This window comes from Monodelphis domestica, chromosome 2 (assembly GCF_027887165.1).
Source record: "Monodelphis domestica isolate mMonDom1 chromosome 2, mMonDom1.pri, whole genome shotgun sequence".
NCBI lineage: Eukaryota > Metazoa > Chordata > Mammalia > Didelphimorphia > Didelphidae > Monodelphis > Monodelphis domestica.
In genome coordinates, this window is record NC_077228.1 from 9,563,754 (window position 1) to 9,586,016 (window position 22,263).

The 22,263-nt window shown below is 51.1% G+C and overlaps 1 long non-coding RNA gene across 1 annotated transcript; it reads left to right on the plus strand.

The window, feature by feature from the left end:
* The first annotated feature begins 4,061 nt into the window (after window positions 1–4,061).
* On the plus strand, window positions 4,062–17,413 carry LOC103101132 (uncharacterized). Its single transcript, XR_461058.3, has 3 exons — window positions 4,062–4,365; window positions 14,858–15,677; window positions 16,581–17,413. It is a non-coding gene; the product is annotated as an uncharacterized LOC103101132 (long non-coding RNA).
* The last annotated feature ends 4,850 nt before the right edge of the window (window positions 17,414–22,263 follow it).

Here is a 22,263-nt window from a genome sequence, read left to right on the forward strand (position 1 = left end):
GGAATGGGCAGAGACGCTCATTGGGGGAAGGCTGGTATTCCTTCCTGTCTCGGGGCTCCGGGGCGCAGCACCCGGGCCATCTGGGAAATCTGGGCAGGTCCGTGCCCGAGGAGAAGCCTGGACGGGTTCTTTGTCTTGTTCTGGGTCTCGTCGGGGTACTGAGCGATAAAAAGACCTTAAGGTCCTTTCGGTGCATTTCTGAGCTTCTAATTTTTTCTGTGTCATCTGCGGCTTCGGCAAAGCTCCCCCGAGTTCCCCTTTGGTTTCTTATGTGGGCCGATGCCATAGCAAAACCATGACGTGAAAGTGATGCCCATAATTCCATCCTAGGAGTTGAGGTTTTGAGCTGGAAGGGCTCTTTGGCATCATTTGATTCCACTCCTTCATCTCACAGATGAGGAAACTGAGGCTCAAGGAGATTGGGATGTGTCCCAGCTCATAAAGGTAGTGAGTAGTTTTGAATGCAGTCCTACTGACTCCAAAGTCAGGTGATATGCTCCATAAAAGTGGGGGAAGGGGGCAGCTCAGTGGATGGAGAGCCAGGACTAGAGATGGGAGGTCCTGGGTTCAAATCTGACCTCAGACACTTCCTTGCTGTGTGACCCTGGGCAAGTCACTTCACTCCCATGGCCTAGCCCTTCCTGCTCTTCTACCTTGGAACCAATACATAGTATTGATTCCAAGATGGAAGGGGAGGGTTTCAAAAAAAAAGTGGGGGAAGCTTCCTTGGGAAGGAATGGACTTCCTGTCATTGGAAGCCTGCGAGGAGTAGAGGGCCACTTTGGGGTCCTCTACATGGAGTCCTGGATGCATGGTTGGCACAGACTTTAATGATCATTTTGTCACATTCCCCATTTTACAGATGAGGAAACTGAGGCCACATAGAATAATCTGGGCTTCCCTTTGTTTATTTTCTTTTTTTGGTCAGACCTGTGATTTCACCAGTGTTGAGAACTCCCGGTGTGGAAACTCACCTGGAACTCGGGCGCTCGCCCTTGGGTGCTGCTTTGGTTCCTGTTTACTGAGCTATCCCCCCTCTACCCCCCAGGGCCACCTCTCCTTTTGGGGTGATTCTTTCCCCCAAGGGGCAGCTCTCTAGAAGCAGGGTGAGGGGAGGTGAAATGCGAATAGCAAACCAGGCATTGCAAGCTCCTGGTGGAGGAAGCCCTACCCACAATGCAGGGCAGCAACAAGGCCCTTGAGTTTCTAGCCTTGGGGAGCTGTTTAGGACCCCAGGTCAGATGACTCGGCCAGGACCACACAGTCAGGGAGGATCAGGAGTGTTTACACCTCACCTCTGACGGTGAGGCCAGCTGTCTATCCATTACACCACACTGGAATGACAGAATGTGCCACCACAAGCACAGTAACATATTAGGAAAAACTGGGGAGGGGGGGGATGCTTGGGACTCCCCTGGGTGTCAGCCATCTCCTCTGCTGTCTACACCAGCCCACATCCTTCCAGCATGCCCAGCTGCACAGAAAGTGCCCGGGTCCCACCTACATTTGTACACCTTGTGTGGAAGGAATTCCAGCTATTTTCGGTCTCGTTCCAGGGCTGGGATTTCATCCATGGAAGGAACTTCCCTCGTGGAAATTCCCTCCAACAGTTCCGAGCAGGAACTCCTGTTCTTTCCATTGTTAGAGAGCTGCCCAGGGCGCAGGGGACTGCCTCAGGGTCATACAGTCCGACCCTTCAGCCCGGCTGTGTCTGCTCCAAGTGTGCTCCTCCTCAGGCTGCAGAGGAGGAATCTGAGCCTGCCGCCTGGTGGGCAAAGGAACCTCAGAGCTGGCAAAGGAACCTCAGAGCTGGCGTGAGTAAGCGATGGCGGGCGGCCCCGGGGCATTGGGCTAGGCAACTCCGCAGCTGGAGGCTCTGCCCACTGGACCACCCGGCCTCCCAAATCATACACTTACCGAAGAAAGAAATCAGGATTTGAATCCGGATCTGCCCCGCACAGCCCTCCATCCCCTTCGGTGGGCCAGCCCACTCTTTTCTGTGCCTTTTACTAGATTTTGCCGCCTCCTTCTCCGCTGAGAAGTAAAAGGCCCCCCCAGGCCCGCCGCGCTGGGGAGGCTTCCTAGGCCGAGGGGAGAGTCAGTGCCAGGGAGGGTCCCCCCACTCCACCTCCCCAGGGAGCCGCGTCACGGCAGGCTGGCACAACAACAACGTCCCCCGAATGGAGGACCGCCGCCCTGTGGCCTCCTCCGCCTCCAGGCTGAGCCAGCCATTGGCCGAGCCCGCCGTGGCCTTCCGCTCTAGCGCCATCTTCTGGTCTCCTCTGTCTGGGGTCAGGACTGGTCAATCCATTGGCGTTGATGGAGACACTCCCTGGGCCAGACTCGGGCTACCGAGCTTCGGGGATGAGGACACCAAAGGAGAGAAGAGGCTCTTGGGTCCTGGGTTCAGATTCTGCCGCCTACCGTTACCAGCTACGTGGCCCTGGGCCAGCCCCCTCGTGTCTGCCGCCTCAGATTCCTCCTCTGCAAGATGGAGAGACTGAGCAGCTCCGGTGTGGACCTACGTGAACCAGCAGGCAGAGACGGGGCTCCGGGGAGGATCCTGGCAGCACACGGTGACACTTGGGCAATCATGTGGATAAAGGATCTGGAGCACCATGAAGTGTGTGTGTGCGGGATGCGTGTGCGTGCACACGCATGACATGCCATGTTTATATTTGGTGCCGAGTTCTTTACCTGAGAGATCATCGGCTGGATCCTCGAGTGGCTGCTTCCACTTTAATCATGCCAGTATAACATTGAGAGCAGGCCGAGGGGTGCTTCCGCCTTTTTCGAAAGGGCCTTCCATCCCCCGGAACACTCGCTGCTTCCCAGCTTCCCTTATTGGTGCAGCTTTAGCCCAGAAGCTCCTGGAGGGCAGCCGGGGTGCTTCTCAGCCAATAGAGCTCCCTTGGGCTGTGAGTTCATTTCTCAGGGGAGGGCCAGAGCCCAAAGCTTAAGAAAGTCCTTTTTTCCTAAATTCACACACATTTGTATGTTTAAATGAATTCATTTTCATTTATGCCTTGTTTCACCACTGTGTACGTTCTGCAGCCTTTTCTGTGGGAAAATATAATTTGGTGAAATCGTGGGAAAATCCTCCAGAAATGCATTCAGGAGCAGCAAGGTGGCCCCGTGGGCAGAACTTCGGGCCAAGGAACTGGAACTTCCAATCTGGTCTCGGACACTTCCCGGCTGTGTGACCCTGGCCAAGTCACTTGACCCCCCTTGCCTACCCCTGACCACTCTTCTGCCTTGGAACCCATACACAGTATTGACTCCAAGACGGAAGGGGAGGGTTCAAAAAATAAAATGCCTTCAGCCCCTCCGTGAAACTCATTTCTGGGGAAAAAAAGTTACAGGCAAATAGAGTCTCAGTCTGGAAGGGATGACTCTGTGTGGCCAAAACTCACTTCCTCCTCACGGCTCTTTTCGAGTCCTCGGTTCCGCCAAAGCTTGTCTTAAACACCTCCTCTTACGTGAAGCCCCTCCTGATTCCCCAGAAAATACCTTTGATGAGTGTGACCTGCAGAATGGGATGCCAAAATCTCAAGGTGCAGTACTAATGCTGCCTGTTGTTTCCAAGGCAGGAGAGGGGTAAAGGCTAGGCAATGGGGGCTAAGTGACTTGCCCAGGGTCACTCTGCTAGGAAGTGTCCGAGGTCAAATCTGAACCCAGGACCTCCAGGCTCTAGGTCTGATTCTCCATCCACTTTAAGTGTGTGTGTGTGTGTGTGTGAGAGAGAGAGAGAGAGAGAGAGAGACAGAGACAGAGACAGAGAGAGACAGAGGGATAGTCAGAGACAGAGACGGAGACAGAGAGAGACAGAGACAGAGAGACAGAGGGATAGTCAGAGACAGAGACAGAGAGGGGGAGAGACTTGGAGCCAGTGCCAGCACCTACAACTGAGAGAGTTGGTGAGCACAGAGATACTGCTGGTGCTTGAACAACCCCTCCCAGGGCGCCCCCAGGAGGAGATGATCCCAATCACCTCCCGCCCTCCAGGATGGAAGCAGGAAATCCGGCTCCCCAGGCGCCCTACAAAGTCCCGGCGGCTGGACTTTGGAGCTCATCTGCGAGACGTGGGCGTGCCCGCGGGCCAGCTCCCGGGGCTCTTGGCTCTCCCTACAGTCCCAGTTCCTCCTCCGCCTCCGCGGAGGAGCTATTTTTGCCGCCCTGGCCTGGGCCCCGGGGTGTGGGGGGAATGCTGGGCCTGAAACCCAAGCCGGGGTTCGCCCGGGGCCCTATGAGGAGACAGACAGCTGCTGGGGCTGCAGCAGATGACGGTTGCGAGCCGGGGCCGCCCCCGCGCCCGGCGCTAGGGGCGGCGGCAGCGCAGGGCCACTTTGAAGTTGGTCCAAGGAGGTAACAAGCGGGAGGGAGATCAAGAGCGGCGGGAGGGGGAGAATCCGAGCTGGGCCCCCTGCGCGGCCCGCGAGTCAAGGGGAGAAGCCGGGGAGCTGCGATGGGGCGGGAGAGCGCGGCGGCAGCGGCGGCAGCGTGGACGTGGACCTCTCACGGCCAGGATCGCTCCGCCCGGCTATTGGCCCCACCCCGACGGCAATCTCTTAACCTAAGAAATAGTTCTGGGGCTCGTTTCCCGGCATCCCTCCTCCGCCCCTTCCCAGAGAGGCTCCTTCCTAAAGGAGCAGCTGTTAAAAAGCAGGAAGAAGCTCCAGATCACGAGAGTTCGGTTGTGCACCTGAGCCCGGTTCCGTATTCGAATGTCCGTCCTCCTTGCTGTGGCTCCTTGGGGAGCCCGGAGCTGCCTTCCAAAGGCTCAGGGCTGCACCTTAAAAACAAACCCACAAACCCTCTTATTTTCTAACCCCAAAGAAGAGCGGGAGGGCTAGGCCATGGGGGTTGCATGACTTGGCCAGGGTCACTCAGCTAGGAAGTGTCTGAGGGCACACTGGAACCCAGGTCTTTTCTGACTCCAGCGGGCCTGCACATTAAGGAAGAGGGCGGGAAAGGTATTTTTTGCCTCTTCTCTCCCTTCTTCTTCCACTGAGATGGCGGGATGGTTCCATTTGGGGCTTGTATTGGCTTAGAAGGCACACAGTAGGGTGGTTATCCACTCTAGTGCATTGAGTGATTACATGAATAATGGTGCCCCAAAGGGGCTCCTCTGGCTGACTCAGAAGCCAGCTCGGAGCTAGGGAGGGTGGAGGCCAGGGGCCGGGACTCTGCCCTGGGTCACCCTGCACCCCTCTAGGAGGAGCCCTGCCAGCCATGACTCACTCAGTGACCCAGAATCGGATCCCAAAGCTCACCTTTCCTTGTGTCTGGCTTGGCTGTGATTTACATGGGGGGAGGGGAGGAGGGGTGGAAGGAGAGGAGGGGAGGGGAGGGGAGGGGAGGAAGGAGGCCAGAGAGGGACCAGCAGCCTTGGAGCCTGCGCAGGTGCAGGGCTTCCCGCCCTGGGATCACAACCACAGAGGAGGACAGCCAATAGTATGGAAGGCAGGATTCTAACCCACATCCCGGGACCGGAGGGGAGCGTGGGAAAGTCCTCCTCACTTCAGCCTCACTTCTAGCCCTTACAATCTGAAAAGGAATCTACTCTGACGCCAGGGAATCACTGCGGCTCTCTCAGCAGGAGGGGCCTAGTCTGTAAAATGGGTAGAACCCCCCACCCCCACCGGAGAGCCTCTGGAGCCGCTTCCCAACCTTGGAGGGCTGTGCGGAGATGGCAGCCCTTCTCGGGAGCCGGCCGGCCTCCGAGGTCTCCCGGCTCCAAGTCTGATCCGCGGGGCCAGGACCGAGCCGCCATATTGCGCTGCTCCTCTGGCCCCCATGCCTGAAGGGCTCTGGCTCCGGCTTCCCTGCAAGTCCAGCCTCCGACCTTGCGCCTCCCCCAGCCCTTCTGTCTCGGCTCCTCAGTATGGCAGCGGCACTGGGGACGCGTCCTCTTCCGCACTAGAGCGGACGCCCAGGCGCTGCCTCTGGCCTTCCCCGGCCTAGAAAGAACCAGACGTGCCCCCCCCTCCCCCAAAGAAGGACCCGAGGAATGGAGGCCCGAAGGATAACGGGAGGAGATGCTGCGCTTTCCACCGAGGGTGGCTGCCACGCTGTGCCCCCCACCAGGGCACCGTCCTTGTTTCTCAGAGGGAAGAGAGGCGGACCCCCACCGGGAGACCAGGGAAGCCAGACCCGCAGGAGGAGCCCAGACGGCGCTTGGAGTTTGGTTTGGTTGGATCCCATTCCCCGCTCACGATCCATACCGTGTATTGGTTCCAAGCCGGGCAATGGGGGCCAAGTGACTTGCCCAGGGTCACCCGGCTAGGGAGTGGCTGAGGCCAGCTGGGAACTTGGGGTGTCTCTTCTCTAGGCCGGCCTCCATGGTGGCCGCCCCCCTCCCCCCAAGAAGGCTTTCATTGGGAAATGTGCTTTGAGATCCTTCGGCAACAGGATTCCTGAAGTGGGAGCTCCGAGTATGGGCCATTTGGCCAGGACACCCCGAGGAGCCCTGCGGCTTCGAGTCTGGTCCTGATGGAAGCCTCCAGAGCGGGTTTCTAGCTTGGGAAGGGGGAGGGCTCTGACCCCGCCCTGGATGTCCTCCCACGGGAAGCCTCGCCCAGGAGCCCCTGCAAGGCGCCCTCCACAGGGACTCCCCTGAAGGCTCCTGGGCCATCGGAAGGCGGGCCTTACCCAGCCCATGCCCTGTGCCCAGGGGCCAGGCTGAGGCCATCCTCCTTCTGCCAGTTATCAGCAGTTCCAGACCAAGAGCAGCAGGTTACTGAGGCCTGATCACGGGTGCCAGCACTACTGTCGGCGCTGCTCTCGGTCACCCCAAGGACACTCTGCGCCTCCCAGCATGGCTCCCTGCGCCCGCTCAGCTCCAGCAGGCTTCATACTCACGTGGCACCGAGCCTGGCAGGAGAAGACAAGAGAAGGAACCAAAGCCTGCCCTCGGGGAGCTGCCATTCTGTTGGGCCAGGATAGGAGGGAGACACAGACTGGAAAATAGAGCAGGGGATGGAGCCAGCCTTTGTGAGCTCAAGGCCAGCCTCAGACACTTACTAGCTCTGTGAAGCTATTGCACCCTGTCTGCCTCAGTTCCCTCTCCTGTAAAATAAGCTAGAGAAAGAAATGGTAAACCATGCCAGTATCTTAGCTGTGTGACCCCAGGCAAATCATTTAACTCTGCCTCAGTTTCCTACTCTGTAAAATAAGCAGGAGAAGGAGACAGTAGATCACTCCAGTATCCTAGCCATGTGGCCCTGGGCAAGTCACTTGACCATGTCTGCCTCAGTTTCTGTATCTGTCAAATGAGCTGGGGAAGGAGACAGTAGATCACTCCAGTATCCTAGCCATGTGGCCCTGGGCAAGTCACTTGACCATGTCTGCCTCAGTTTCTGTATCTGTCAAATGAGCTGGGGAAGGAGACAGTAGATCACTCCAGTATCCTAGCCATGTGGCCCTGGGCAAGTCACTTGACCATGTCTGCCTCAGTTTCTGTATCTGTCAAATGAAGGCAAACCACTCTTTGTCTCTCTGCCAAGAAAACCCCAAACAGGGAGATGACTGAAAGGACTGAACAACACCCAGCGCGGATTCCAGGGTCGGGAGAGGAGGGTGCACCGTTTTCACTTGGATCTGTATCCTCGGCTCCTGGTTCAGTGTCTGACACGGAGAAGGCGCTCGATGCTTCCAGAATCTCTGCTGGATCACTGCGGGGAATTTGGGGTGTGGAAGCTCCCTTTGAGGAGGCAGACAAGTCTCAGGGAGTTGCCTGAGGCAAACCCAAATGTGGTGGGTGTCTGGCCCAGAGTCACACAGCAAATTGTGTCAAATGTAGACTTTGAACCAGGGTCCAGGATTCTAGAATTATAGCTCTGAACCTGGACCTCGTCCAGTCCCTTCATTTTATAGATGAAGAAACCAAGTCCCAGGCAAATTAAGAGCCTTGTTCAAGGTCACCAAGGGGGTGGAGGGAGCTGGGAAATACAGTGGATGGAGAGCCAGACCCAGAGCGGGAGGTCCAGGGTTCAAATCTGGCCTCAGACACTTCCTAGCTGAGTGACCCTGGGCAAGTCACTTAACTGCCATTGCCTAGTCCTTATCTTTGGTCTTAGAAGAGATACTAAGAGAGAAGGTAAGGGTTAATAATAATAATAATAATAATCCTGTAGGACAATGGTGGAGCAGTGCATAGAGTGCTGGATCTAGAGTCAGGAAGACTCATCTTCCTGAGTTCAAATCTGGCCTCAGACACTTACTTATAAGTTGTATGACCCTGGGCAAGTCACTTCACCTGCTTGTCTAAAATAACAACAAAAATCAAGGTCACATGGCTAGTTAGTGCCAAAGCCAGGATTTGAACTATGGTCCATCAGCTGCCATGACTGTGCTTTTATCCATGCCATTTAACATGGCAATGACTGTGCTTTTATCCATAGTACCTCACCTGCCTCCAAGCCTAGCATTCTGTCCACTATACCATGATGCCTGTTTTCATCTATCCATCTCTCTACCTACCTGTCTGTCCATCATCAATTTATGTATCTTTTTATCATTTAAGGTATCAGTCTATCCATCTGGAGCAGCTAGGTGACACAGTGGATAGAGTGCTGAGCCTGGATTCAGGAAGACTCTTCTTAAAGAGTTCAAATCTAGTTCCTTGTAATGTGCCCCTGGGCAAGTCACTTCACCCTGTTGGCCTCAGTTTCCTCATCTGTAAAATGAGCTGGAGGAGGAAATGGTCAACCACTCCAGTATCTTTGCCAAGAAAACCCCCAATGGGGTTACGAAGATTTGGACATGACTGAACCGACTAAATAACAACATCGTATTGATCATCTATCTGGGTCAGCACCCATCCCTGTATCTAACCTTCATTGGCTCCCTTTGTTCCTGGGTCTGCACCTCCATTCATATCTGCATCTATCTCCCTCTCTTTGTGTGCATTTGCACGTATTCATGTTCATCATGCTGATCTCCAGGGAATTAAGTCATCTTCCCATTCCAGGCCCCATCACTTTCTGTCAAGCCTGGCATTTTACAAGGCAGCTTGCAGGGCAAGGGCACTGTGAGTCACTGGCTGCCCAGACCAGTGTGCCCCAGAGTGGATTCTGGCTTGTGCTTTGCTTTTGCTCTATTAGACTGATGAATAGTTCTCCATAAATCAGTTAGCCAGCTTAGGGGATTCTACCGTTGGGCTGCTGGGCTTGCCTGCTGCATGGAGTGAGATGGAATGCTGATTAGCGCCGAGTTTGACATTAGACAACTTGTGGTTCAACTTGCATCCATTGTGCAATCAGACAGACTTTAACGAAGCCGGCTTTAGAGCATTAGAGACACCCAGAGCTGGAGGGGGGCCTCAGCAGCCCTCAGAACCGGTCTCAGAAAGAACCTCCGTTCCTGCTTCTTTAGGTGAGCAGCCTCCACCTCTGCTGATAAGGAACCACTGGAGGGCTAGAAAATGATCCTGAAACCAAGCCTCAACCAGCAGCTCCTGATCCTGCCCTCCGAGGCCAAGCACAACAAGGCTCCCCCTCCCTCTGTGTCGGAGCCTCCCAGCTCCCCACATGCAGCCCTGGTCTTCCTCTTGGGTCCAATCTTGCATGGCGGTTAGACAGTTCCAACAGACTCTCTTGTAGACTTCTCCAACTCCACAGGTCCAAAATCCAAGTCTTCCCTCTTTCTCCTGAACCTCCCTAAGGCACTGGAGGTCAAAACCAGGCTCCCACTCACGCAGGTTTACCACCTGGCGTCCTCCTCCTCTTCTCGCTCCCCCTCGCCCCTCATCTCTAATTGGGGGCCAAATTTGGACACTCCCATCTCCCATCTTTCAAATCCATCGATGACAAGCACCATTTTCATTCAGACCTCTTGGCTAGACCACAGAAGTAGCCTCCTCTTTGGTCTCTCCATCTCAGACCCCTCTTCTTTCCATTCCTTTGTCTCCACTGTTATCAGAGTGATTTTTATAAACACACCTGTAATTGTGGCACCTCCTCTCTACTCAAAAAACTGCCAGGGCTCCCCATTACCTCTAGGATCATATGGAAACACCCCGACTTGGAATTTAAAGCCCTTCAAAATGGGGCCTCCTCAAACTCAAATAGAAATGATCTCTGCTGGCAGCGTGGTGACTTTGAAAACCACAAGTTAACATTCTCTCTGCCATATTTAATTGTTTCCCAATTACATTTTACTTGGTTTAAGCCCTAGCCACCTGTGGTCCTCAGGTCCTTTGTTATTATACATGACACCCTCCACTTCTAGCCCTTGGCTATGGGTCCAAAAAGAGAGGTAGCCCTATTGTGTGCAAGTTTAGTCTACAGAGATCTCTGGAAAAGGAGAGAAAAAGTTTCTGCATCCTCAAGTTCCAAACTTGTAATCTAGAATCCTAAACTACTATTGTACCTATTCTTCCTAAAGATGCTCGGTGTAATTGTGGGAGAGTATGCCACAGTTTTTGGAGAGAGGGAACTGTCTCAAAGTCACTGCTTTAACTTTGGCATCTTATTAAATGCCTTTGCTTCAGTGAGTTTGACTTCTGGTTCGTTGTTAAAAGGGACCACACAGGTGGGGGCTCCATGGTTAAAATGTTCAAAAAGTGGCACCATAGAGGAATCCTTGAATGCTGACAGTAGCAATCATCTTTAGGGCCTCAATATATAGGTGTGACTACAAGTGAGGGCAGTAACCCAGAGGAAGAGCTACATTTTTTTAAAAATTGAAACTTTATTTAATTAATTAATTTAGAATATTTTTTCCATGGTTCCATGATTCTTGTTCTTTCCCACCCCCACCCCCACCCCAGCCAATGAGCAATTCCACCAGATTTTACATCTGTCACTGATCAAGACCTATTTCCATATTATTGATATTTGCACTAGGGTGATTGTTTAGATTCTACATCCCTAATCATATCCCCATTGACCCATGTAATCAAGCAGTTGTTTTTCTTCTGTGTTTCTGATTCCACAGTTCTTTCTCTGGATATGGATACATTCTTTCTCCTAAGTCCTTTGGAATTATCCTGGGTCATTGCATTGCTGCTAGTAGAGAAGTCAGTTACATTCGATTGTGCCACAATGTATCTGTCTCTGCATACATTGTTCTCCTGGTTCTGCTCCTTTCACTCTGCATCAGTTCCTGGAGGTTGTTTCAGTTCACATGGAATCCCTCCAGTTTATTATTCCTTTCAGCACAAGAGTATTCCATCACCAACAGATACCATATGTATTCAGCCATTCCTCAGTTGAAGGACATCCCTTCAGAAGTGCTACATGTTTAAGGCTTACAAAGCACTTTTTTTTTTTCATAACAACTCTGGGAAATGGGTAGTACAAATATTTTTAGCTCTATTTATTTGATTAAGTTCTGAGGTTTATTTAAAGGAAGAGAGATGAAGTGGGCTGCTCTGAATTCAAATTTAATCTTCGCATATCTGAAAGGCTATCAATCAATTAATCAATTAAAAAGCATTTACGAAGCACCCTGGTATCTGACCAGCACTAAGTACTAAGTGCTGGAAGTAAAAATTAAAATGGAGACTTATCTGCTCTCTAGGAGTTTACATTCAACTGAGACACAAAAATAGAAACTTAATGATTCCATTTTCTTAGATGTTAGCAGACCATATTATGGACAAGATAGAAAAATGACAATAATAGTGGACATTTAACATTTTGAAGATCACAAAGCACTTTATACATATAACAGCATCTGTTGGAGCCTCAACATAATCCTGGGAAGTATGTTCTACAAGAGATTTTGGTTGGAAAATAAGTTGGAAAAAAGTTAAATGACTTGTCCAGGGTCACACAGACTTAGGGGCTAAATCAGAGGTTCTCAAAGTGGGGTCTGAGGACCTCTGGGGATTCCAATGACCCTTTTAGGGGGTCTGGGAGAGCTAAACTATCATATAAATAATGCTACTACGATTCTCCATTTTAATGTGGTAACTCTCCCCCAGCGTATTCTGGAGAATGCTGCAGCTAGATTGAGAACCAATGGCTACATTTTCATGGTCAGCACTCCCACTTTGGAAACTGTCAAATGCTGCAAATTCTGGTTCGACTGGTTGTTTTGCTTCTTGTCTGGACTTTCTCCAGTGAGGGAGAAAAATTTTAATGATGCAGATCAGACTTACAAGTATGTGCTGCGTACGAGAGCTGGTTGTAAAACATTTACCAAGCATACCCATCGTGCATTTTACCCACATGAAACAAAAACTTCAACAAATGTTTTTAAACCCTACTTTCTGTACCAGTAACAAGTCTAAGACAGAAGGACAATGACTAGGCAAATGGGATTAAGCTCAGGGTCACAAAATGAGGAAGCATCTAAGGACATATTTGAACTCAGGACCTCCCATCTCCAAGCCTGAAGCACTATCCATTGAGCCACTTAGTTGCCCCATCCTCAATAATTTTTTAAAACTTAATTTTAAATCTTTACCTTCTGCCTTAGAAATAATACTGTGTATTGGTGCCAAGGCAGAAGAGCAGGAAGGGCTAGGCCATGGGGGTGAAGTGACTGGCCTAGGGTCACACAGCTGGGAAGTATCTAGACCAGATTTGAACCCAGGACCTCTTATCTCTAGGCCTGACTCTCCATCCACTGAGCCACCCAGCCGCCCTGCTACCAAACCTCTTTATCCAGTGGGGAGATGACACCAAACTGGAAAGGATGGGCTCCATGCTTTGGGCAATGGAGACGGGCTCCAAAAGATCACAGCAGTCTGGGTGAGACGCCATTGAGCAGGGACAAAGGTGAGTCTGGCACTTGGCTCCAGAGATGCTAGTTTCACACGCAGCAGCCTGGGAAGCTCATGGACAGGACAGCAGCCCCAGGGAGAACAAAGAGGTGTAGGCATGGTACTGCCCAGGCGCCCACATAGGATGGGGCAGCTCGGGGTGAGGAGGCGGCCCTGCCTGGGGAGAGGCCGCTGGGGCCCTGCCTCCCACTCTGGCTGATGGAGGACATCGGGAGGGGTTCGGGGGTCCAGAAGAGGCTCTCCGGGATGGCGAAGGGCCCCGAGGAGCATCTGGCAGCATTTCAGGCTGGAGGAAGGGAGGGGGCAGCGCAGGGCCAGGCCAGCTGCCCGAAGGACTCCTGGGCAGGGAATGGGCCCTGTTGTGCTTGGCCACAGAGGCATGACTCCAACATCCTGCGGGACTGAGTCACTGTACACGCTTGTGCCCGCTCCCGGGGCAGCCACGGGAAAGTAAACAAAGGGTGCCGGCCCAGGCTTCCAGGGTGCAGAGCAGCCTGCTGTCTGGGGGACTTGGGGGCCTTCACGGGCGCCGACTCCCAGCTGTTCCTCCTGCCTTCTTCTGCTCAGGATGTTCTGGGATGGGCTTGTTGGTTCTCTGGGAAAAGCCCAGCCCAGCTGGCTAAAGCCCCTGCTCACATATGTGGGGCTCTTCAGAGAGCAGATTGCCTGGCCAGGGTCACCTTGTGGCTGGGACCAGCTGAAGTACAGCTGGGGGGGGGGGTTGTGATAATTTAAATGTTTTGGGAGCAAGAGAAATATATATCAATTATGACCGCTGAAATATGTTTTCTACTGTGTCTTGGTTTTATATAAATATAAGATGGTCGCCAGGGAATATATTCCCAATTTATGACTATGCCCAAGCCAACTGGGTTTTATAGAGAAATTTAATTTTTAATACACTGATTAATCAATAGAAAAAGAGAGAAAGTAAGAAAGGAGTAAGAATGAATAAATCAGTCAGTTGGTTTTATCACTCACCCAGGATCTCTCTAGGTAAGGCTTCTCATGCCAACCTCAGGCTCCACCTTCAAGAGAGCCTCCTTTCAAGAAATGTTCCAGAGAATTCTCCTCCTGAGTTCTCTTTCCACAGCCTCCTTCAAGACCTCTCCAGGAGCTCTCCTCTCTCGGACCTCAGACCCCGCTATCTTTAAGGAAACCATCTCTAGTTCCCTCCCCTCAGTTCTCACATCTACCAATCACTGTCGATGTCTTCCCTGTGCCAATGGTGGCTCTAGCTTAACCCAGGACCGCCCAAAGGTCTGTGGCTTTGCACATGTCTGTTGAAGGTCATATTCTCAAATAATTAAATCTTGATCCTTGCTGCAGCCCTTCCTAAATCCTTTTACTCTAAGTAGGGTGGAGATTGTATTTTCCAAGACCTGGTTCTGTCATTCCAAGTATCTCTATTGTATTAATTCTAAAATCAATCATGACTCAAAGAACTTCCTGTTCTATGCTTAAGCATAGGTCAAAGCCCTTTCCATTGTTTAGCAAAAGGTTTCTGTCCTAAAGTAGTCTTAAGTAGGGAGGAGAAAGATCCTCCCATGCAAAGGGGTTTCACATTCCAATAGAGTTCTTACTATCAGTAGGAAATTTTTTCCAGTATGAAATTTCCCAATGGTGAAATTTCCAACATTCATAAGTCTAAGAAATTTTAAGGTTTACAGGGGGCAGCGGCGGCTCCAGAGTGGGGGCTGGCAGCTCACTCCCATTAGACTCCTTGGCTGGGACCTAGAAGGGGGGCAGGAGGTCACCATCTCAGCTGACCACACAGAGCACAGCCCGTTCTTTTTGTTTGTTTTTAAACACTTACTTCATGTCCTAGTAACCACTCTTAGATAGAAAGGTCAGGGCGAGGCAGACAGTTAAGTGACTTGGCCAGGGTCACACAGCTAGGACGTGTCTGAGACCAGATTTGAACTCAGGACCTCCCAACTCCTATCCTTCCATGGCACTTTCTCAGCACTTGGCCCCAACCACCAGGGGGCCTCTGAGGCTCCCCCAGGAGTGGCTCTCCACGCCACCTCCTTGTTCAATCAGCATCCCCCGCCTTTCTCTCTGATTCCCAATTCCTGACTGCAGCCACACTCACCCCCTTCTCTTCTCTTTCCTTCCCACCAGCACACGCTCCGACCTGTAACTGAGAGGGGCGCAAACCCAGAGGAGCCCGAGCTGCTCGGCTCCCCCATTGACTTCCCGGAGGCAGAGGCTTCGGTCACTTGCCAGAGGCTGGCGAGGAGCCATGAGGGGGCTCTGGCAGGGGCTCGTGGATGGGCTTTTAGAGACGTTGGCTCCAGGGGTGCCATCCATCGTGGAGCGCCCCAGGGTGCAGGATGGACACACGGATGGGAAAGAAGCCCCAATGCAGGAGGCAGCGAGAGCTACGGCCGTGAGCAGCAGCAGCAGCAGCAGCAGCAACAAGAGTTCATTTTCCCTGGAAGCCTTCTCTGGGCCCGCTCGGGGCTAAGCAAGCCCTCTACAAGGGTGATCTCAACTGGCCTCGCAGCAATAAGTGGAAAGTGTTCCTGAAGGGGAGTGCCGCAAGCAGAGGGCCATTCAGTAACGCGCGCATGTGCTGTACACAGCAGAGCCTGAGAAGAGAGAATAAATGCAGAGTGAGCAAACTGCCTTTAGATGACCCGCAAAGTAGGAAATGGGTGCATGCAGGCGAGGCACAAGCATGTATTATCGGGTCCTGTGCCAGGCCCTAAATACACCAATTTAACAGAAACAACCAACAAAAAAGACAGTCCCTGCCCTCAAGGAGCTTGAAGTCCAATGGGGAAGAGAACCCCGAAAAGGGAACTGGAAAGGGAGAAGCAGAAGCGTACCGTGGAACCTCAGCCCAAGTTTAAGAAGTCAGAACCAGAGCCTGGAGAGGAATGAAGTCTGGCCGGGCTGCTCCGATCCCCCAAATGGAGGCTCCAAAAAGAACTTACTGGTGGGAGAAGGGAGCCAGCCTGGGAGAGATCTTTCAAGACCAGGAGATTCCAGGGACTGAGGGATGATCCAGGACGAGCCTTGGGGGCAGAACCCTAATAATCAGAAGCAGTCAAGAGGGGGATGAAACATGGATGTCTGTCTGTGTGCCTGTGCAGCCATCTCTATCTAGCTACTGTCCATCTATCCATCTATCCATCCATCCATCTATCTGCCTATCTATCTATCTATCTATCTATCTATCTATCTATCTATCTATCTATCTATCTATCTATCTATCTTTCCATTTATCTGTCTGTCTGCCTGCCTGTCTGTCTATCTATCCATCTATCTATCTTTCTGTCTGCTATCTCTATCATCTATCTGTCTGTGTCCATCCATCCATCCCTCTATCTATCTATTTATCTATATCTGTCTATCTATCTAGCCATCTATCTATCTCTGCCCATTATCTATCTGACTGTCTGTCCATCCATCCATCCATCCATATCTATCTATCTATCTATCTATCTATCCATCTATTTATCCATCCATCCATTTATCTATCTATCCATCTATCTATTTATCCATCCATCCATCCATCTATCTATCTATCTATCTATCTATCTATCTGTCCATCCATCCATCCATCCATCCATATCTATCTCTCTATTTATCTATCTGTCTGTCTGTCTATCTATCTAAAGTAGTTAGATAGGAAGTCTTTGGGGAGGGTACCATAAATTCCTAGATTTAGGTCCAAAGGGCTCTTGAGAACAATACAGTCCAATTTCCTTATTTTGCAGATTTGGAAACCAAAGCTTACCCAAGGTCACCCAAGTATATTAAGTGTGTGAGGCAGGATTTGCACCCAATTCCTCTGACTCCAGATTGACACTCCTTTCTTCTTCTCTACTGCCTCTAGGTCTAGGATCTTGAGATCACTACATCATGGCAGCTCTCTAAGGAAACTGAAGGGCAAGGTTTTCTACGGAGGGGGTTCTCTGTCCCACTCTTGATGTTATGGGCAGTGAGAGCTATGTATTGATGATTGCAAGAGACCCACACTATGTATAAATAAATAGAGAAAACAGCCATGGGGCTTGGAAGCTTCCAGAAAGAAGCTGGAAGAAAAGGAATGGAAAATATGCCAGACTTGGAATGAGGGGACCTAGCTTAAAATCCTCTTTATGCCACTTGGGTCCTGCCTAACCTCAGTAACTTGGACATGTTTCTGAACCCCCAGAGGCCTCAGTTTCCATTTTCCACCCTACCTTTGTGGCAGCTGCCCATCCACCCACCCCCAACCTGGACCACCAAAGACCGTACATGGGGGAGCTAAGCCCCCAACGCCGTACTTCCTGAGAATACGCATCCCCCTGTGCAGTCAGGCCATTTCTGGTTCTGGATGGGTCAAGTTTCCTCCTGCTTCATTTACGGCTCACCAACCCTCCCCTTTCCACCACTTGCTCGAGAATTGTAATCCAATTAGCACCACCATTGCCTCTGGAAATGGAAAATCAATGGACTGTTCTATGTTCCTCGCCATTGCTGTGACTTTCCAGATTATAACTTCCTTACTTGACTTCCTTACTTGCCGACCCCAGCTGCAGGGTGTCCCCAAAGTCTTAAGTGCATTTTAAGCTATTAAAGCTTAATGTATGCGTTGGCTGGCCATTAGAAAGTAAACGTATCACTTACTTGTATTCCTCGGGCTTGGCACTCGGAAGCTCTTAATAAATGGCTTTGATGACTTGATTTATTCATTCGTGAATCCATTCAGTTTCCTCATCTGCAGAACTGTGGGGCTGCAATGAATGGTCTCCAAGGTCCCTTCCAGCCTTAAATGGAAGGCCATGATCCCAGCATCCAAAGGCTTTTCATCAGCCACCCAGGCATTGAGACGAGAGCTTCCTTATTGGAAATCGTCTGTAGCAGTGAGATGATGGGTCTCGTTCTGTTGTTGTGTTGGTGGTGGTCCAGTCATTTCCAGTTATGTCAGACTCTTGGAGACCCCATTTGGGTGTCTCTTGGCAAAGATACTGGAGTGGTTTACCATTTCCTTCTCCAGCTCATTTTACAGAGTGAGGAAACTGAGGCAAACAGAGTTAAGTGACTTTCCCAGGGTCACTCACCTAGGAAGTGTCTGAGGCCAGATTTGAACCCTGAAGGAGTCTTCCTGACTCTAAGTCCAGCATTCTACCCACTGGGCTACCCAGGTACTCATGACTGGTTCTGTTCTGTGCCAAATAAGACCAAGAAAAGGACTGGAGAAAGAACTCTGCTAGACTTTATAAGACAGAACGCTACTGAGAGTAGCCAGCAAGGCATTTATCTGCTAAAAGATGGAGCCACAAGATGGACACATTTAACCTCAAGGAGCCGCTGGGGGCCCTTGCCTCTCCCTGTGCTGGGTGCAAGCATGCCGTTGGATTGGGTTCCTTCCTGGAGGAGATTGCTGCTAATGGAAGGGCTTGGACTCCCTGCTCTCACCCCTTTGGGCTCCTTTATCCCCCACCCTGACACCCCCAGGGATGAGTTCACCTCCAGCTCACATGTGAAGCCTTCTCCCTCAAAGGTACTCGATGCCCCATTTGAAGGAGGCATGGGCCAGTCAGTTATTCCTGCACACAAAAGGAATGTTAACCCCGCAGTAGGACAGAGCAGGATCCTGAGACCCATCCGCATGGCTATCGTTCGCCGAGAGGCTGATGCTGGGACCTCACTGGGATCTCTTTCGGCTTCGTTAACGTTCCACTCACAAACTAAGGCTGCTCTAAACCTGGAGCTCAGTCCCTCGGGCACCAATGCAGCATCTTTGCAATGGGTGGCTTCTATCGAACGCAGGGCATTCGGACTTTTCAAACTCCCAAGATGGCCTCCCAGCTGGACGCGCTGCCTTTGGTCCCCCACTCGGGAAAGGAAGCATCCCTGAGAGGAAGCAGCCAGGCCCTCAGGCACAAACTTGTGTAGGGGAGCTCACGGTGCACTTGGGGAATGGCAGTGAGGGTGGGGGCCACATGAGCTCCCAAGTCAGAGCAAAGAGAGTTCTGCTCACTGCTCAGGACAGCCCCAGCGGAGAAAGGCGAAAAGCGGGATGCTTCCTTCTTAACCCCTCACCTTCCACCTTAGAATCAATACTGTGTACTGGCTCCAAGGCAGAAAGTGGTAAGGGCGGGGCAATGGGGGTCAAGTGACTGGCCCAGGGTCACCCAGCTAGGAAGTGTCTGAGGGCAGATTTGAACCCAGAAAGTCCTGTCTCTAGACCTGGCTCTCCATCCACTGAGCCACCCAGCTGGCCCTGGGATTCTCCTTTTGTGCTGACTCTTTGGGGTCTTTAGTCAGCAAGGATACCCTTCATCATCTCACCATGCAAGCCCCCAGTAACAAATCACTTGGCTGGAAGCTGGCCCCCCAGTTCCAGGAAGAGCAGCGCTTAGCATGGTTTTAGTTTTACATGCATTAAACAAGATGGAGGTGCCATCCTCGAGATGACACCCATTCTGTCCCATCCAAACCCAGCAGGAATATGGCTGCCACCTGAAGGAGAGAGAAAGTGGCTTCCCATTCTCCTTTGCTTCTCCACAAGAGAGCCCAGATTCAGGGTAGCTCGGATTTTTTCTGAGTTTAACTTTCCTTTTATGTACCTGCCACTTCCTCTTGCAAATCCTTTAAATAGTATACATACGCACACATACATAGGAAAATGATCAATCATTTCAATTGTGTCTGAGGCCAGATTTGAACTCAGAAAAATGAGTCTTCTTGACTCCAAGCCTGGCACTCTAGGTACTATGGTGCCACCTAGTGCCACTTTCATAGAGCTTTTTAGTTCATTTTCACCAGAACCCTGTGAGATAATTAAAAAGGAAATGCAATCCTCATTTTACAGGTGGTCATACTGAGGCACAGAGATTAAAGAAGGGGATCCAGGTTATACCTTTAGAGAGGCCTGTGGGGGAATCAAAAGAGCACTAGATTTAAGAGTCAAGAGACCTGAATGAGAATCCTACCTCTCCAATGGACTTTGCTAGCCAGGTGACCTCGGGGAGAATCCCTTACTTCTCTGGACCCCAATTTCTTCCTATCTCAAATAGGAACCACCAATATGAGCCCACTGTGCCTCACGGGGCTATTAGGAGGGAGGGAGAACCTTAGCCTACATTTCTTCTGGAGGCAGAGGCAGAATGAACTCTTGAATTCCAGACACCTGATTATTCTAGATCTCCTTGCACTCTTCTCATTTTCAGTGGAGTGTGCGTCCCAAGGAGGGCCAAGTCAGATTGAACTGAGATGGCTCCATTTGGGGATGAGGGGGCTCCCCTGGGTGGCTGCCATCCTGGGTGGGAAGCCAACTAGAGCCATGTTTGCTAATCCATCTCCTGCCACCTGCTGGACAGATTGAATCAAAGCTTCAGTCAGAGCCTCCAGAGCTGCCAGTCAAGGAAACCCATGGGATCCAACTGGTTTATTTTACAGATGAGAAAAATGAGGTCTGGGGAGTGGAAATGACTTCCCTAAGGTCATATGAGGAGTAAACAGTGCAGGCAGGCTTTGAACTCTACCAGAATCGGTTCTCGTTCCCCTACATCTTCTATTTCCTCTCTTTCTCTCCCAAACAAAATGGTAGCCGTAACCCAGTATAAAATTATACTAAAATAACAGAAACCAGAGAGAGGTTCAAGGACTGGTCCATAGTCACATGGCTGGTGAGTAGGATGGATAGGAGCCAAGGTCTAGCACTTATGCGTAGTGCCTGGCACAGCGTTTGGGCTTAATGAATGTTCTTCGACTGACCCACCAACTGACCCTGGCTGCCACTCCCCTACAAGCAATATCTCTCCTTCCCAGAATGGGAGCTTCTTGAGGGCAGGAACTGGTTCTCTTCTTGTTTTTGTGTCTTTATCTCTTAGCACAGAGCCCAGGCAGGTCAGAACCTCTCTGGCCTTTAGTGTTCTCATCTGTAAAATGGGGGGATTGGACCTCTGTCCCATCCAGTTCTAACTCTGTGACCTCCTACTCACAGAATCGAATGTTTAAAAAACCTTCACCTCCTGGCTCTCTCTCTCGAGCAGGTGAGGCTGCCGGTTTCCCTCTTCATACGTTTGACGACGCTACCCCGCTGTCTCCTTTGCTGGGGCTCCTTATCTGGTTTCATTAACGCTTATTTTGATTTCTGACATGGAAAGTAAGGGCAACTACGTGGCTCCATAGGACACAGAGCACTGGGCCAGGAGTCAGGAAGGCAAGAGTTCAAATCCACCCTCAGATACTTCTTGGCTGGATGATCCTGGGCAAGTCACTCAACCCTGTTTGCCGCAGTTTCCTCATCCATAAAATGAACTGGAGAAGGAAATGGCCAACTGCTCTAGTGTCTTTGCCAAGAAAACTCTAAGAGGGGTTCTGAAAAGTCAGATGTGACTGACAGAACTGAACAACATGAAAAATAAAGGAACAGTCTCACTTCCTATCCCTAAAGTAATTATTCAGAATTCACAAATGCAGGAGCACCAAAGCATGGAGACAGGAGGTCCTGGGTGCACATCTGGCCTCAGGCACTTCCTAGCTGTGTGGTCCTGGGCAAGTCACTGCACCCCCATTGCCCAGCCCTTACTGTTCTTCTGCCCTGGAACCAATACTTGTATCAACTCTAAGATGGAAGGCGAGGATTTTTAACAAACAAAGAATTCATAAATGTATAAACAGTTACAGAGACTGGCCTGTGATTTTAATGGTCTCTGAACTCCTGGACTGGGAAAGCCCCCTCGTCAGTGCAGTTTGGGACTCAGAGGCTCAGAGGCTTACCTGGAATATTGAGAGTGTTAGCGCTATGTCCAAGGTAAGAGGCAATGCCTGACCACAGGTCTGTCTTCCTGCCTTTGAGACCGGCTCTAACCACTTGGCCTGCTGCCCTTGACACGGCACGTTCGCCAACCACCACACGTGCTCTCTCTTGGGGTTTCTCCCTCAGCAGACACGAATGTGCAGACATGAAATATGGCATCAGTCGGCGAAGCACCTCCGCGCCCTCATCCGAGTTTATTAAATAATACTCAATAAACTGAAGAAAACCTTTTTTCCATACGCAGTTGTTCATTTCTCTCTATTTCAAAACCCAGAATCCCTCAGGCTCAACCATCGGCGTTCCTGCCCAGTAGCAAATGATGCCACCAAACACAGGACACGTCTTGTGTCCACGTACTAATAAATGCTCCTCGATGGGTTAACCAGCTGGTCTAAACAGACATCTATATTCCTCCCTTTGGGTCAAGGATTTCTGGTGGAAAGGGATTGCAGAGGCCAGCTGTCTTATTTGGTAAGCCGCTCGTTTTAGAAAAGAGGGGAGGGGGGTCCAGGGCTGGCCAATGACTTTCCCAAGGAGACCCAAATAAGCGTCCAAAACAGAATTGCTGGAATGGATCGGTCACATCGGAACGACCTTCTACCCAAACAAGAAAGACTCCATCAGACCCCAATCACAGATATCTGCTCTGTGCCAGGCACGGGGCTGGGGGCTTCTGATGGAGAGCTTGTCCTCCCCGTACCTTTGGAAGAATTCTGTCTGTGTAGTATTAAAGCAAGTAAGCAAGGGGCAGCTAGGTGGCCCA